The sequence below is a fragment of the Aedes albopictus genome, chromosome 2 (assembly GCF_035046485.1).
Source record: "Aedes albopictus strain Foshan chromosome 2, AalbF5, whole genome shotgun sequence".
Taxonomy (NCBI): domain Eukaryota; kingdom Metazoa; phylum Arthropoda; class Insecta; order Diptera; family Culicidae; genus Aedes; species Aedes albopictus.
Window position 1 is genome coordinate 190,834,368 of NC_085137.1, and position 13,300 is coordinate 190,847,667.

A 13,300-nucleotide genomic window follows, 5' to 3' on the forward strand; every position below is an offset into this window, starting at 1 on the left:
ATCTAAATTCGTGGTATCGCGCGTTAGAACAATTAATGATTATCTATAATCGGAGCATCTTAATGTTCGTCAATAGGTTTCAGAAACGGTTGTCAGTGAAACACAAGCTTGGAGTTGGGTGAAAACCAGGCACGATGCGCATAAACAAACCAGAGAGCTTTAATTATTTGTTTCAAGTGGAGCCTGAACATGTCCACATGGAGGGCGTTAATTCAAAATGTCGTGAACTTCGTTAAAACGCATCCTAAATTTGAGCCTATACCAAAATTTGAAATACATACATATACTAAACTACAGTAAAAATTTGGTTTCATTTCGTTAACTGTAAACAATTTCCGAATCAGTTGAAGGTAGGGTGGCACAATAATTAACGGGTGGCTTATTGGGCAATGCCAAAACTCTTGTCTCGCCGGAGGGCCATCGTGCCAGTTCTGTTTAGCGTCCCAATCAACACTGAGACGACCACGCTGAAGGGGGTACCACCTTGGATCTAGCTGGGCGTGATGCAGCGTTTCTTACTCAGCCGCTGGATACCAGAACAGACGCTGTTTGATCCGCACCTCCTTGGTGAACAGACACTCAGGGTCGTACCTCCTCAATATAGCTGAAGTCAGAAGGACAATGGCTGCACTACCAGCTAAGCACACAACTCTTAGCTGGCGGTCTTTGTCATCGTTTGACCCGTGGAAGCTAGAGGTAGGAACTTGTGAGGACCAGAGCTATGTTGGACGCTCTCCTTATCGACTCACCTTTTGGCAGCCCGTCAAAATTCCGTACGTGTCCAAATAGCAGTTCAAGTTGTCGTTCAATCCTTCCTATTTGTGGAGCACAACAGAACGTGATATTTATTTGATGGTATTGTGCAAAAAATATATTAACAAATGCCTTACACGCAAGTTTTTGTTGAATAGCTATTGCACTGAAAACAGTGTAGGGGTTTTCATCACATTCTCTTTCTAAAGTTGCGAGGATTGTTTAGCAATGTGTTGTTCCATGCTGTTCATGCATATGGTTTGGTTTATTAACGGGGTCGCATCGTGTACTGAGTACACGTACCACGAAAAATGCACGCTGGTGATACACAGCGTTAACGTAGTGCCATTGCAGGTAGTCGAAAACGCGACTGCTCGAGTGTTAATATGTCCTTTGTGGCGTTCAGTTCATTCCTGCGTGGAATGGGCTAAAGGATTCTGCTCGATGATGGGGTGGAGACGCGAAACAGGATTCTTTTATTATTTAGGTATGTTTTGGTATAGAAAAGTGGTCGGTTGTGCGCGAAAGTTAGTGTTTATTAATTCATTGTCAAATCATATCATCAACCATAGGTGACTCCCAGACTGACAATGTACCCTACCCTGCTAACAAAAACTCCTTCCAGAGACAAACGTGGAGGTGCAGCGATTCGCGGTCTTTATAACAACGTTTGACTTACTAACATTCCCCCCTATCCTCGATGACCGTAAGGACGTGGTCGGCGCCGTTATTGACCTTGCTAAAGTTGAGAGCTCTCGAACTGTTTACATTGAAAATAATAAGCTAGTCCCAAGCCCTATTAGTTGGTTCTTTGTGCAATTTCGATTGATCCGGTCAATCACGGAGTAGCAACTACGAATTGTGCGGTCATCTATGCTCATGCTCATGCTCATACTCTCATTCCCTTTCCAAAGTTGCGAGCTTACAATTTTTTAATAATACAAGCGATAATTACTCATCGCCACATTGTATAGTCATAAACCAATGTACGACACAAAGAACAAACCAGAACGATCTCACCAAATCCCATCTCATAAAATGGTTGTACCTACATTTTTTTTCATTTCCACACCAAACAATGCATTCTCGCCAGAAAATCTTCCAAAACGTTTTCTATCCGCGCCGAACAATCTTCTGTATCTAAAAGCTTTGAAATTCGCCTTAAAAGCTCCCGTGGCAAGATCACTGCATAAGAAGTATGCTTCCACCAAACGAATCTGATAGAGGTGACTGCGATGCTTTCGCTCCATTCGAACAGGTAAGTAGGTACTTACCTGCAGCACGTTGAACGAAGTTTATGAGAAAAAAACGACCGATAGTCCGCCACAACAACCGAGCCGCGAAACCTCAACACCTCAGTTTACTTTTACCGTCCGATCGAGCAAGTCGTTTTCCGTCGCAGTTTCCATTCGCAGAGTATCGTTTTGAGTTGATCACCCCGTGCTGCTCGCTGACCACAGCGGCAGCGCGCGTCGGCGGTTGGTGGTACCCGGCATATCGTCCGTCCGTGTGGGGGTTCGTCGCCTATGGTTCGTGTCTTTTTATTTTCGAAGTTTCTTCTGGTTGGTGTTCTTTTTGTGCTCGTAGAGGTTTGTTTTCAAGCTATAGGGGTCTTGAGATTGTGGTTGTACTTTCGGTTCGCAGCCCGCGTGGTATGAACTTTATATTTATTTATGTTCATCTTTTATTACTCATCAAACCGTTCGTCGGGTTGCGGATCTTTTGTTTTGCGGTGACTTTTGATTGCGGTGACTTTTGCTTCGATATAGTTAGTGTAATTTACGTGTAATCAGCTGTTACTTCTGTCTTGATTTCTCGAACTATTTTCACATTTTTTAGTGCTTTAGGGCAGTGCAACGTTTTTATTTGGTTTCCAAGCCTGATATGGCAATAGTTTAGACTTATTTGCTTATCTTATTGCAAAAGTACTACGCGATCGCGAGTGACGCGGGGGCTTATTAATCGAGACTTTCTACACGCTATCTATACTGGCAAGCAGGAGCGATCACTATAGGCTTGGGTGCTTGAGGCGTTCGACAGCGATAATTTTTTTAACCGGCGCAATTGCGACTGTTGTGTTCCGCCTTGGTCGACCCCAAAATCACCAAACCATTCAGCCCCTCGTTCAATGTATGTAATAATTAAACTCATATATGTTCAGTGTGATATTCACACAATTTTGGCCGTTTTTCTCCGTCGTCCGCGGAAGACCTCGATCGTTTCGTCGGTTCCGAGTTGTGTGTGAAGAAGCCATTCATTAAAAGCGAAATATAGGAGTGAAATCAAGCACGATTGTGTTATTTTTGGAAGCTGGTCCGGAAAGAGAGATGACCAATTCGGAGGAGATCTCCATGGATAAAGAAGTGCGTGTGAAGTGAATTGGAAACATGATCTGTTGGTGTCGTCTGTAGTGGAATCGAATTATACCTGAGGAGCTACACCCTCTGTTAACCTGTAGTGTTGTAGTAGCTAATCTCAAGTCAATGATCAAAAAGGAGTGGAAACCAAAAGATGTGTAAAGGAAGAGAAGAATAAATTAAAGACGGACTACTGTTGTTGTCATCATTTCTGTAGCCATCGTCGTCATCGGATACGGTTAGTCAGGAGGAGAAAAGTTTGGCAGGCGCGCTTTTTGTACGCCTCGAAGGAACGATTCATATGTCACGGAATGTGGTACACGTAGGAGAAAAGGCGGCTCAGCGAACGACTTCTGAATACTAATGCGGAAGGCGTGAACAACCCGTATGACTGCGAAAGGTCTAGCTCGTCGAGGTTTTTTACTATTGGAAAAAGGTGAGAAGCATATATTTATTAAACAGGAAACCTTACGTATTGTTTACTTTGGAACAAGACGTTGATACTATTTTTACTATTTAGCAATACATGACCATTTATTACTTGAAAATCGCATGAAGCATCTTTTAATAGCACAACGCCATTATTCTAATAAATATAAAAACAACTGAGACTACCTTACTGTTTACACAAGGTATAGTTTGAAATTGTTTGTACTTCATGGTAATCAAAGTGGGTTTGTTTTTTGCTGTTAGCTAGAATTGTTATACATAATTGACTCAAAACATTTTCACATCTATTATAACTGATAAAGACTAACGTTAAATTATGTATTATAATATATTATGTTTATGAAATTAAAACGCAAATTAAGATTTTTAACCCTTCCGTTATCAACCCCCTCTAACGAGAGTGCGAAAAAACGCTCTTTTCGTTATAACTTTTTTGTTTTTCAATATTTTGCAACCAAATTTTGACACAAGAAGCGGATATCCTTCTAGTTTAGGGATTTTCAGGGATTTTTGGAATGGCCATCTGGTTCCGGAGTTATTCCGGAATCAAAATGGGTCATTGGAATTGGCCATATTGGATAAAGTGAATTTTCGATATGAGAACGGTTTAGTTTTTAGACCTAAATGAACTAGAATGATAGAAACATATGTCTGGAAGTTCATACCGGTCACCAAGTGCCTTGGAACCAGTTTTACGGATGTTCCGGAGAACCGGTTCCGGGGTCAATTTTTTAATATGATTCAATACCATCATGCGACACCTCAAACTTCGTGATTTTTCAAGATAGGTACATCATTGAACTGTTTTTTTGTAATTCGAAATACTTTTGGAACCGATAGGCGGATTTTACGGGAATTGGTTTCGGAGTTTCCGGGGTCAATTTTTGAATATGATTCAATACCATTATGCGACATCCAACTCCATGATATTGAAAGTTATAGCATATTATTACAATGATTGGTCATTCAGAATACATTTGGACATTTTGGAATCGGTTTACCGATTTTCCGTAATCCAGTTCCGGGGCAAAGTTTTGGAAATGGTGCAATACTGTTATTTGGAATTTCAAACATCGCGGTTTTCAAAATACACTATTATGTGCTAGTTTTGCGCTGTATGGAATACTTCTGGCCATTTTGGAACCGACAAACTGATTACCGGGAAATGATTCTAGCGGTTCCGGGTTCCATTTTTAGAATGTGAACGAAACAGTATGCGACACCTCGAATTTCGTGTTCTTTCAAGATACATCATTCTTAGCTGTTTTTTTGTGTTATCCAAAATACTTCCTCCTGGTATTTCTTCAAGGACTTCTCCATGGGTTTTTCAAGGATTACCTCTATCGATTCTTCCAGTGAATTCTCTAGGTATTCCTTCATGGATTCCTTCCGATATTTCTTCAATATGTTTCTCTTGGGATTTTCCAGGCATCCCTGAAGGTTCACCAGACATTTTTGCAGAGATCCTCCAGCAATTTCTCCTAGGATTATTCTAGAAATTTTTACTATGGTACCTAACACATTTCTTCTAGGGATTTCTCTCGAGATTTATATTGGGCTTTTTTTAGGAATTCTTGGTGAGGTTATTCAAGATAATCTTCTTATGATTCTTCCAGAAGTTTCTTCGGCGATTCCTCCAGGAATTCCTTCAGAGATTTTGGCCTGAGATTCCTCGAAAAATTCCTCATGGGATTCCTCCAAGAACTCGTTTCGGCCTACCTCTAAGAAGTGATTGCCTGCAATTCCTTCAGGGACTCTTTCACGGATTTCGGCAGAATAGTTCTAAAGATTATTCCAGGGATTTGTCTAAGCATTCCTCTTGGTATATATTCAAAGAACATCTTTTAGGATTCCTCCAAGCATTCCTTGTGGGATTTCACAAGAGAATTCTCAAGTAATACCTACTAGTCTTTAGAAAAATCACTATAAGTATCACCAGAAGCATTTCTTGAAGTATTCTAGGAAGACTACTCGAAAGAAACCCAGCAAGAATGTCAAGAGAAATCCATAGAGGTTTTCCTGCAGGTATTACAATAAAACTTTCTGGAGGAGTCATAGAGAGTATTCCTGAAAGAAACACAGTAGGAATCTCTTGTTGATTCCCAGCTGGAGCTCCAGGAGGGATTCCATGGGAAATTTTCGGAGGAATCCCAGAATAAAGTTTCTGGAGTAATAACTCGAGGAAACACCAAAGGAACTTCTGGAAGAAACGTAGAAAGATTACCTGTAGGAACCCCTAGAAGAATTAGGTATTACAGTAAGAATTTCTGGATGAGTCCTGGGAGAAATTGCTGGAAGAACCACTGCAGGAATCGCTTTGACGAACCCAGCTGGAACTCCTTTAGGAAAGCCAAGAGGAGCTCCTGGAGGATTTCCATGAGAAATTTGTGGAGGAATCCTGGGATATAATCTAAGCTTTTCCAGAAGTTCTTCCGGTGATTGCTCCAGGAAAGTGTTCAGAGATTTTATTCAGGATTTCCAGCTAAGGTTTCTTGAGCAGTTGCAACTGTGGCTCTGCCAACAAATCCTCCAAAAGTTCTTGTCTTCATTAGTACCTTCGGGAGTTCTTCTAGAATTTCTCTAGTGATTTCTTGTGGGATTTATTCAAAAATATTTGCTGGGATTATTCAAGGCAAAATTTTGAACATTCTGCAAAAAGTTTCTCCGGTGAGTCTTCTAGGAATTCATTTAGAGATTTTATCGCGGGATTCCTTCACTAATTTCTCATGGGATTCCTCCAGGAGCTCCTCGTGACCTTCCTCCAAAAATTTCAGCTGAAATTCATCAACCATCTCTGCCTGCGGTTCTTCCAACTATTCTTGCTAGGACTCCTCCAGAAATTCTAACTTTGAAACTTCAAAAATTCTGCTAGGGATTCTTCTAGAGCTTTCAAATGGCTTTTTTGCTGGGATCCTGCCAGGCGACTCTCCTGGAATTCTTGCCGTAATTTCTTCGGTTGTTCTTCCAGGGATTTCTCCAACTAATCATCCAGGAATTCCTCCAGAGATTTTATCCAAAGACTTTTCCAGAAATTCCTCATGAAATACCTGCAGAAACTCCTCATGACCTTCCTCCAAAGATTCCTTAACTAAATTCTCCTGCGGTTCTTCCAACAATTCCTGTCTCAGCAATTTTAAAATGGCCAAAAGTATTTCGGATTACACAAAAACAGTTCAGAATGATGTATCTTGAAAAATCACGAAGTTTGAGGCGTCGCATGATGGTATTCAATCATATTCAAAAATTGACCCCGGAACCACCGGAAACAAATCCCGTGAAATCCGCCTATCGGTTCCAAAATGGCCAAAAGTATTTCGGATAACACAAAAACAGTTCAGAATGATGTATCTTGAAAAATCACGAAGTTTGAGGTGTCGCATGATGGTATTGAATCATATTAAAAAATTGACCCCGGAACCGGTTCCCCGGAACATCCGTAAAACTGGTTCCAAGGCACTTGGTGACCGGTATGGACTTCCAGACGTACATTTCTATCATTCTAGTAAACCGTTCTCATATCGAAAGTTCACTTCATCCAATATGGCCAATTCCAATGACCCATTTTGATTTCGGAATAACTCCGGAACCAGGTGGCCATTCCAAAAATCCCTAAACTAGAAGGATATACGCTTCTTGTGTCAAAATTTGGTTGAAAAATATTGAAAAACAAAAAAGTTATAGCGAAAAGAGTGTTTTTTCGCACTCTCGTTAGGGGGAGGGTTGGTAACGGAAGGGTTAATTCAAAACATAAAAAATTGCAATATGCATATAAAAAAAAATGATGATGAAAAGTTAAATAAAAAAATGAAAAAGAGGGACAATGAAATCTTAAAATGCTGTTGTTTGAATAAATTTAAAAATCACGAGAAAATAATGAATGTTTTTCAAATTCATTTTATCATACGAAATATGTAGGTTTATAATAATTCGATCAAGACAGGCAACATTTTTACTTTTCCTAAAATGTTCAACTATTTATAAATGTTTGTTAAGTTGATGTACTTTACAAAAATGCAATTGAACATGTGTTTGTGAAGTACCTTCTCAAACTTAGACCTCAACGTTGAGGTGAAACAACACGAAATCCCATTACAATTTTGCATACAAACTTTAGAGGCACAAATCTGATTAATGAAGTATTGAACGAAGCCACACTTGTTTATCCTGGCTTTGCAAACTTGCAAAAAGAGGCAGCTTTTCCAAATTGATCGCATTTGTTTACGAATTGCTAAGTTTGATCCTCTTGAAAACTTGAGTAGAAGTCCCAGTCGGCCATTGTGGCAGCCATATTCGTATTCTCGGAAGTTTCTCCTCAAGGAGAAAATTACAAAATTACTGGAGAAGTTTTGGCTGTAATTATGAAGGTCAGGAAAATATACAGATACAAATCTATCTTCTTCTTCTTCTTTATGGCTCTACGTCCCCACTGGGACTTGGCCTGCCTCGCTTCAACTTAGTGTTCTTTTAGCACTTCCACAGTTATTAATTGAAGGGCTTTCTTTGCCTGCCATTGCATGAATTTGTATATTGTGAGGCAAGCACAATGATACTCTATGCCCAGGGAGTTGAGAAAACTTTCCCGACCGGAACGGGAATCGAACCCGCCGTCTCCGGATTGGCGATCCATAGCCTTAACCACTAGGCTAACTGGAGACCCCAGGAACTAACTTAAGGAACAGTTTTGATGACATACAGAAATAATATTCTGCATCATATTTGACCCTTTTCATTTTGTTGAGTACCAAAACCACAGAAAAACGTGGAATAAAAATCTATAATAACGCTTGGAAAAAATCCGGCTTCAAAGGGGGTAAAATAAATGAATGTGTAATGTATTTTTCGACAAACGCCGATGAATTTTTCGTTGATTTTTTCATGTTTTATGTTATCATTTGGGAAACTTCAATTGTTGTTGAACTAATATTGTTTGAAGTTCAACAGATTTTTTTCAGTATACAGCCATTTTCACATGATTAATGAAACTTCGCAATAAACACTCAATAAATAATGGTTTTTGTACATAGAAGTCGCAGAGCCGTTCTTTTTATTTTCTACTGCCGTTGGAGGCAATGACATTGAACCGTGATAATTACCGAAAAGAACTGCGCTGGAAAGGCACGGTCATTAAACGTACCAACCGGCAGAAGTGATTCCGGGGGTCGCTTATTAGTACGGTCATACCACAACACGGCGTAAAATTTGAGTGCTTTCCACTCTGGTCAAGGTATGTAGGCGTGGAGCTACGGGGTGGGTCACTGCGCCACGCCATCGATCGTGTATATGTGCGATGCGTATGATTCAAAACATTTCAATATTGTTGAGATCATCAGCGTCCAATTCAGCATTGGGTTGTGAATTTGAAACACCAACAACGACCAGTAGGGGAATTGGGGGTAATATGAACACCCTAAGCGTTTGTGGTCGTTTCCAATAGAAATATGACAAAATCTTAATTTTTTCCCCGTAATATCGTAGATGACATTATATTCGAAGAGTTCTAGAAGAAAATATTAATAAAAAATACAGTTTTCTTACATTATTTTCGATTACAAAACATGCAAGTAAACAGAGTCATAAAAAATAGTGTGGGTAAAATGAACATTCGATGGGGGTAAAATGAACATGTCTTCAAAACCAAGTTTAAATGTATAATTTCGATATATTCAAGTGTAGGCCAACAAATTTAATACAATCTTTATATGCTACACTTTTAAAACTTTTGATATATAATTTAGAATGTGATGGAATAATTATTTGTAAAAAATGTACTAAAACAAGCGATTTTTCAGATAAAAATCTTATTTTATGAGCGCAAAATACATTTTTTCTTAACTTTTTGCACTAGTTGTGTCAAAATATGTGCTATAGATTTCAATATACCGAGATTGCACAAAATTTTATAAAAAAGCGTAAAGTTTGAACCAGCTGTTCATTTTACCCCCAAGTCGTTCTGGTTTCAAAGTTGTTCTAAAAATTGTATTGAAAGCGTAACCTATTTTTTTTTCAACTGAATATTATCTTTTGGAAGAACATTATTGGAATATGGGATCACACATGTCCTAATTTGCGAAAAATATACGAATTGACCTTAATTCAGATAAGCTCAATTTTACATCAGAGCATATTTTTTGTGTAGTTTTTGATCATTTCGTCATAATCAAGTGGTTTATTCAATTTTAAAGTTTAAGATCAGCAGAAGTATAATGTTTTACGCTATCACACAGTATCCAATCGTTAAAACATGCAGAAATACGCTAATTGCTGTAAAACAACACCCTGTTCATTTTACCCCCCCTGTTCATTTTACCCACAATTTTCCTAGTGATGGAATATAAATAACTGAATTGCTAATCGATCGATCAAAGATCGGCTTTGGAAGAAGCCACAATACGGAAAACCTAGAGTTCCCCGGTTGGTATAACTGTTCATAAGCCCAAATACAAGCAAGACCGGTGACAGTGACGATGGAGGATTGGTTTTCGTGGTGGTTGCTCACACGTCAAGTCACATAACCGATTCTAGTTGCGTTGATCGCTTCGATGACTCGATTGGTACAAACTCTTATGGACTGCCTATTTGTGTTGAGTCGTTTGCGTTATGGATCGCTATTGATGAGTGTATATTTAATACTGCAAGTGGTCATCGAAATAGTACGACGCGATTGATTTCGACTTCAGCTCACGTAAAGGAGAAGTCAATCATTTCAGCAATTATTGAGCAGCTCAATTTGGGTTAGTCGTCTCACGTCAACGAAACAAACCGAGCCTGACGATGATCCATGTCACTCATTTGAATGATTTCGAAAAGATTTTCTAATTAATTGCTGCCTATAAGGTTACAAATGTACTAAATGTTTTCAACAAAAATTGAGAAAAAGGTGAAACCCAAACAACCACAAACTTCAATTTATCAATTCAGCTACTCAGTCAAATTTTAACGAGAAAGCCGTTGCATTTTACTGCCAATTTCGCTACCGAAGCGTGCCCGCTTAAGTTTTGGGGCTTAACTAAAAGCAACCGATTTATGGCATACTTTCGCTTTTTAGACAGTTTTAAAACCATAAATCACGTGCGCATGCGCCGCCCGATGACGACAACGTTTGAGCGATGGCGATGTTGATGATGGTTTTGGGGCGCCAGCCAGCACTTCCCATCCAGGAAGGAAGTCGCCCCACATGCAGACCAAGTCATTACGCTTTGGCGGTTTGACTATTGAAAAGTTCCCCGTGGTGCTAAATTAAAAACCAAATAGTAATGGCCATTCCCCGAAGGCAATAAATCGCATGCGAAGCCCACATCATGAAAAGTGCACTAAACTCGTAATAACCATGCGGTCAGAGAACAGCGAACGGAATTGAATTTATTTTCATGTGTAATTTTGTGTGTGGCGTAACATTTAGATGCGGGACGAAAAACGTACAACCAATAATGCAAAACTGGCGGCGTGGTGGCTTAGTCACGGATGTTTTTGTGTTGCAGAGTTTGAATTTGTTCGATGAATCCGAAATCGATCACGCGTTTGAATTAAGCGGGCCGATTTGTTAGAGACCGGAGCTCGTTCGGATTGGCTGATTTGACAAATTGAGTTTTAGTGTCTTTAGTACCAAAGATTTACGGGCACGTCTAAACGATAGTACGCGAGAGAAAGTTAAATTCATCTGGATTGGTTTGGATGTTGTGTCTGGTTTAAGCCCAATAGGCTTTTGTTAGTATTTACCTTTTCCAGATTGATCTGTGCCAGTCGTGGCCACAACTCAAAACTAGACAAGATTACTCTGTTTGCATTCACAGCACAATAAGAAACGACAGCGATGCACAGAATATACCTACTGAGTAAAACGCCTAAAGTGAAACAATAAAGATAATAAACTCAAACAATTTGCCAATTTTTGTACTGTGCTTGAGCTTGATTGACCGCCCAGATGCTACGCCAGACCAGCTACACTCAAAGGGCAGCAAGGACGAAAGTCCTGGGGCCTGACGCACCCCCCCCCCGCGCTTGCAAGTCAGCCGCGTAGTCGCCGGCTAAGAATAGGACTACTAACCCCAATTCAAGGTGTCAAGCGACCCGTGCTGAGGAATGAGTAATCGAGGGGGTGAAAAAGATGGTCGATCTTTAACGGAGCCTGTGGGGTACCTGGGCACCCCCCACAGTAAGCTGTCCCTTACCGCGTTAATGCAGGGCTCTGGCGTGGTGGACATTCTTTCCCGTGCGACTCGTGGGATTTAATCATGAAGTCAAATAAAAATCAAAATCTAGGTGGAAATAGTGGTGGGATCAACCCCTTCGCAAGAAGTGGGTTGATGAGATCTCCGACAAGGAGAAGTGAGGAGATAGGCGCTGGGAGTTGCGTACGCAGCTCAAGCGTGGGTGCTCCAGTCCACTTCCCGACAAGCCAGCCGGTTGAGGTTATGGACGGAGCGTGGTTGTTGAGGGCCGTCAACCGAGAATCCAAAGGACGGTTCGCAATAGAGGTGGCTGAGCAGCAACTTGGCAAAATCATTGACTTTGCGTCCACTAAGTCAAACAAAAGCAAGGACCTGAAAATGGCCTTGCTTCGACTTAGGGTGTCGATCGACGATGCCAAGCAGGAGCACGCGGCACTCGCGTTGCTGACTGCTGCAGCAGTGGAGCCTGCAATTGAGAAAGTGCCGAAGTTCATTCAAACGGAGGCCTTCTCCTTCGCAGGAAGTCCGAATAAGGCGGAAGCGACTGCTCGCGACACACGGGGCAAGCAATCGCAGAAGCGGGCGAGGCAACCGTGGCGAGGAGCTGTCGGGCGGTGCCCGCAAGGTCAGGCGAATCATTACCCCGAAAGTCGGTAATAACGCCGGAAGGACGGACCCCAGCCAGGGTTCCCGAAAAGCTGGGAAGGGTGGGCCTGAAAAGGCCTGTCCCGGAACGATGGGAACAAGGGGTTGCGACCACTGGTGAGCCCTCAACAGCCACAGAGTAGGGCGATCCAAGGGGAGGACCCCCCTTGGACGAAGGTAGAGCGGAAGAGGAAGAAGAAGGCGAATCCGCAAGTAGTAGCGCAGGACGCCAAGCCAAGGCGTAGGAGGGCAGCTGCCAGGCGCGAGAAAGGTGGCGCGATCATCATCAAGACCGAACAGTACTCGGACGTCTTGAAGACGATGCGAAGCGACGCCAAGCTTGAGGTTTGGAGACGACGTACGCAGTATTAGGCGTACTCGTACGGGCGAGATGATCCTGGAGCTGAAGCGCCAGAAGGAGCACAAGGGCGCCGCCTAAAAGAGGCTGGCAGAAGAGGTCCTTGGTGAGGGTGTGCAGGTGAGGGTGTGCAGGTGAGGGTTCTGACACATGAGGCGACTCTGAAGGTCAAGGACATTGACGAGATCACCGAAGTGGAAGAGCTCGTCACGGCACTGCGGCAACAGTGCGATGTGCAGGTGGTCGCCGAAGCCGTTACCAGCCGTTCACCTACCTGTGGCGGACGTTAAAAAGTCCGTTAAAGTAGGGAGTATAAAGGTGGGCTGGTGTGTATGTCACCTGACATTCCACGAGCCACCAGAGTGCTTCAGGTGTATGGAACCAGGACACAAGTCGTGGGACTGCAAAGGCCCCGACAGGCGCAAACTGTGTAGGCGTTGCGGCGTGAAGGTCATAAGGCCCAAAGCTGTACGAGTCCGCCCATGTGCATGATCTGTACCGGGAAATCCTCGAAAAACAGACATCCGATGGGTGGTCCAGGGTGCCCGGCCTTCAAGAAAGCCGCAAGG

The 13,300-nt window shown here is 41.9% G+C and overlaps 1 protein-coding gene across 18 annotated transcripts in view; it reads left to right on the forward strand.

The window, feature by feature from the left end:
* The first annotated feature begins 2,082 nt into the window (after positions 1-2,082).
* The window catches only part of LOC109408126 (uncharacterized), an 88,917-nt gene continuing 77,699 nt past the window's right edge, over positions 2,083-13,300 (forward strand). Inside the window, exons 1-2 of one of the 18 annotated variants that reach the window (XM_062850877.1) lie at positions 2,083-2,342; positions 2,593-3,546. The gene's annotated coding sequence lies outside the window, so the exon portion shown is untranslated. The remainder of the gene's footprint in view (positions 2,343-2,592; positions 3,547-13,300) is intronic. The other 17 variants (XM_062850878.1, XM_019681344.3, XM_019681348.3 and 14 more) reach the window with 17 other exon arrangements.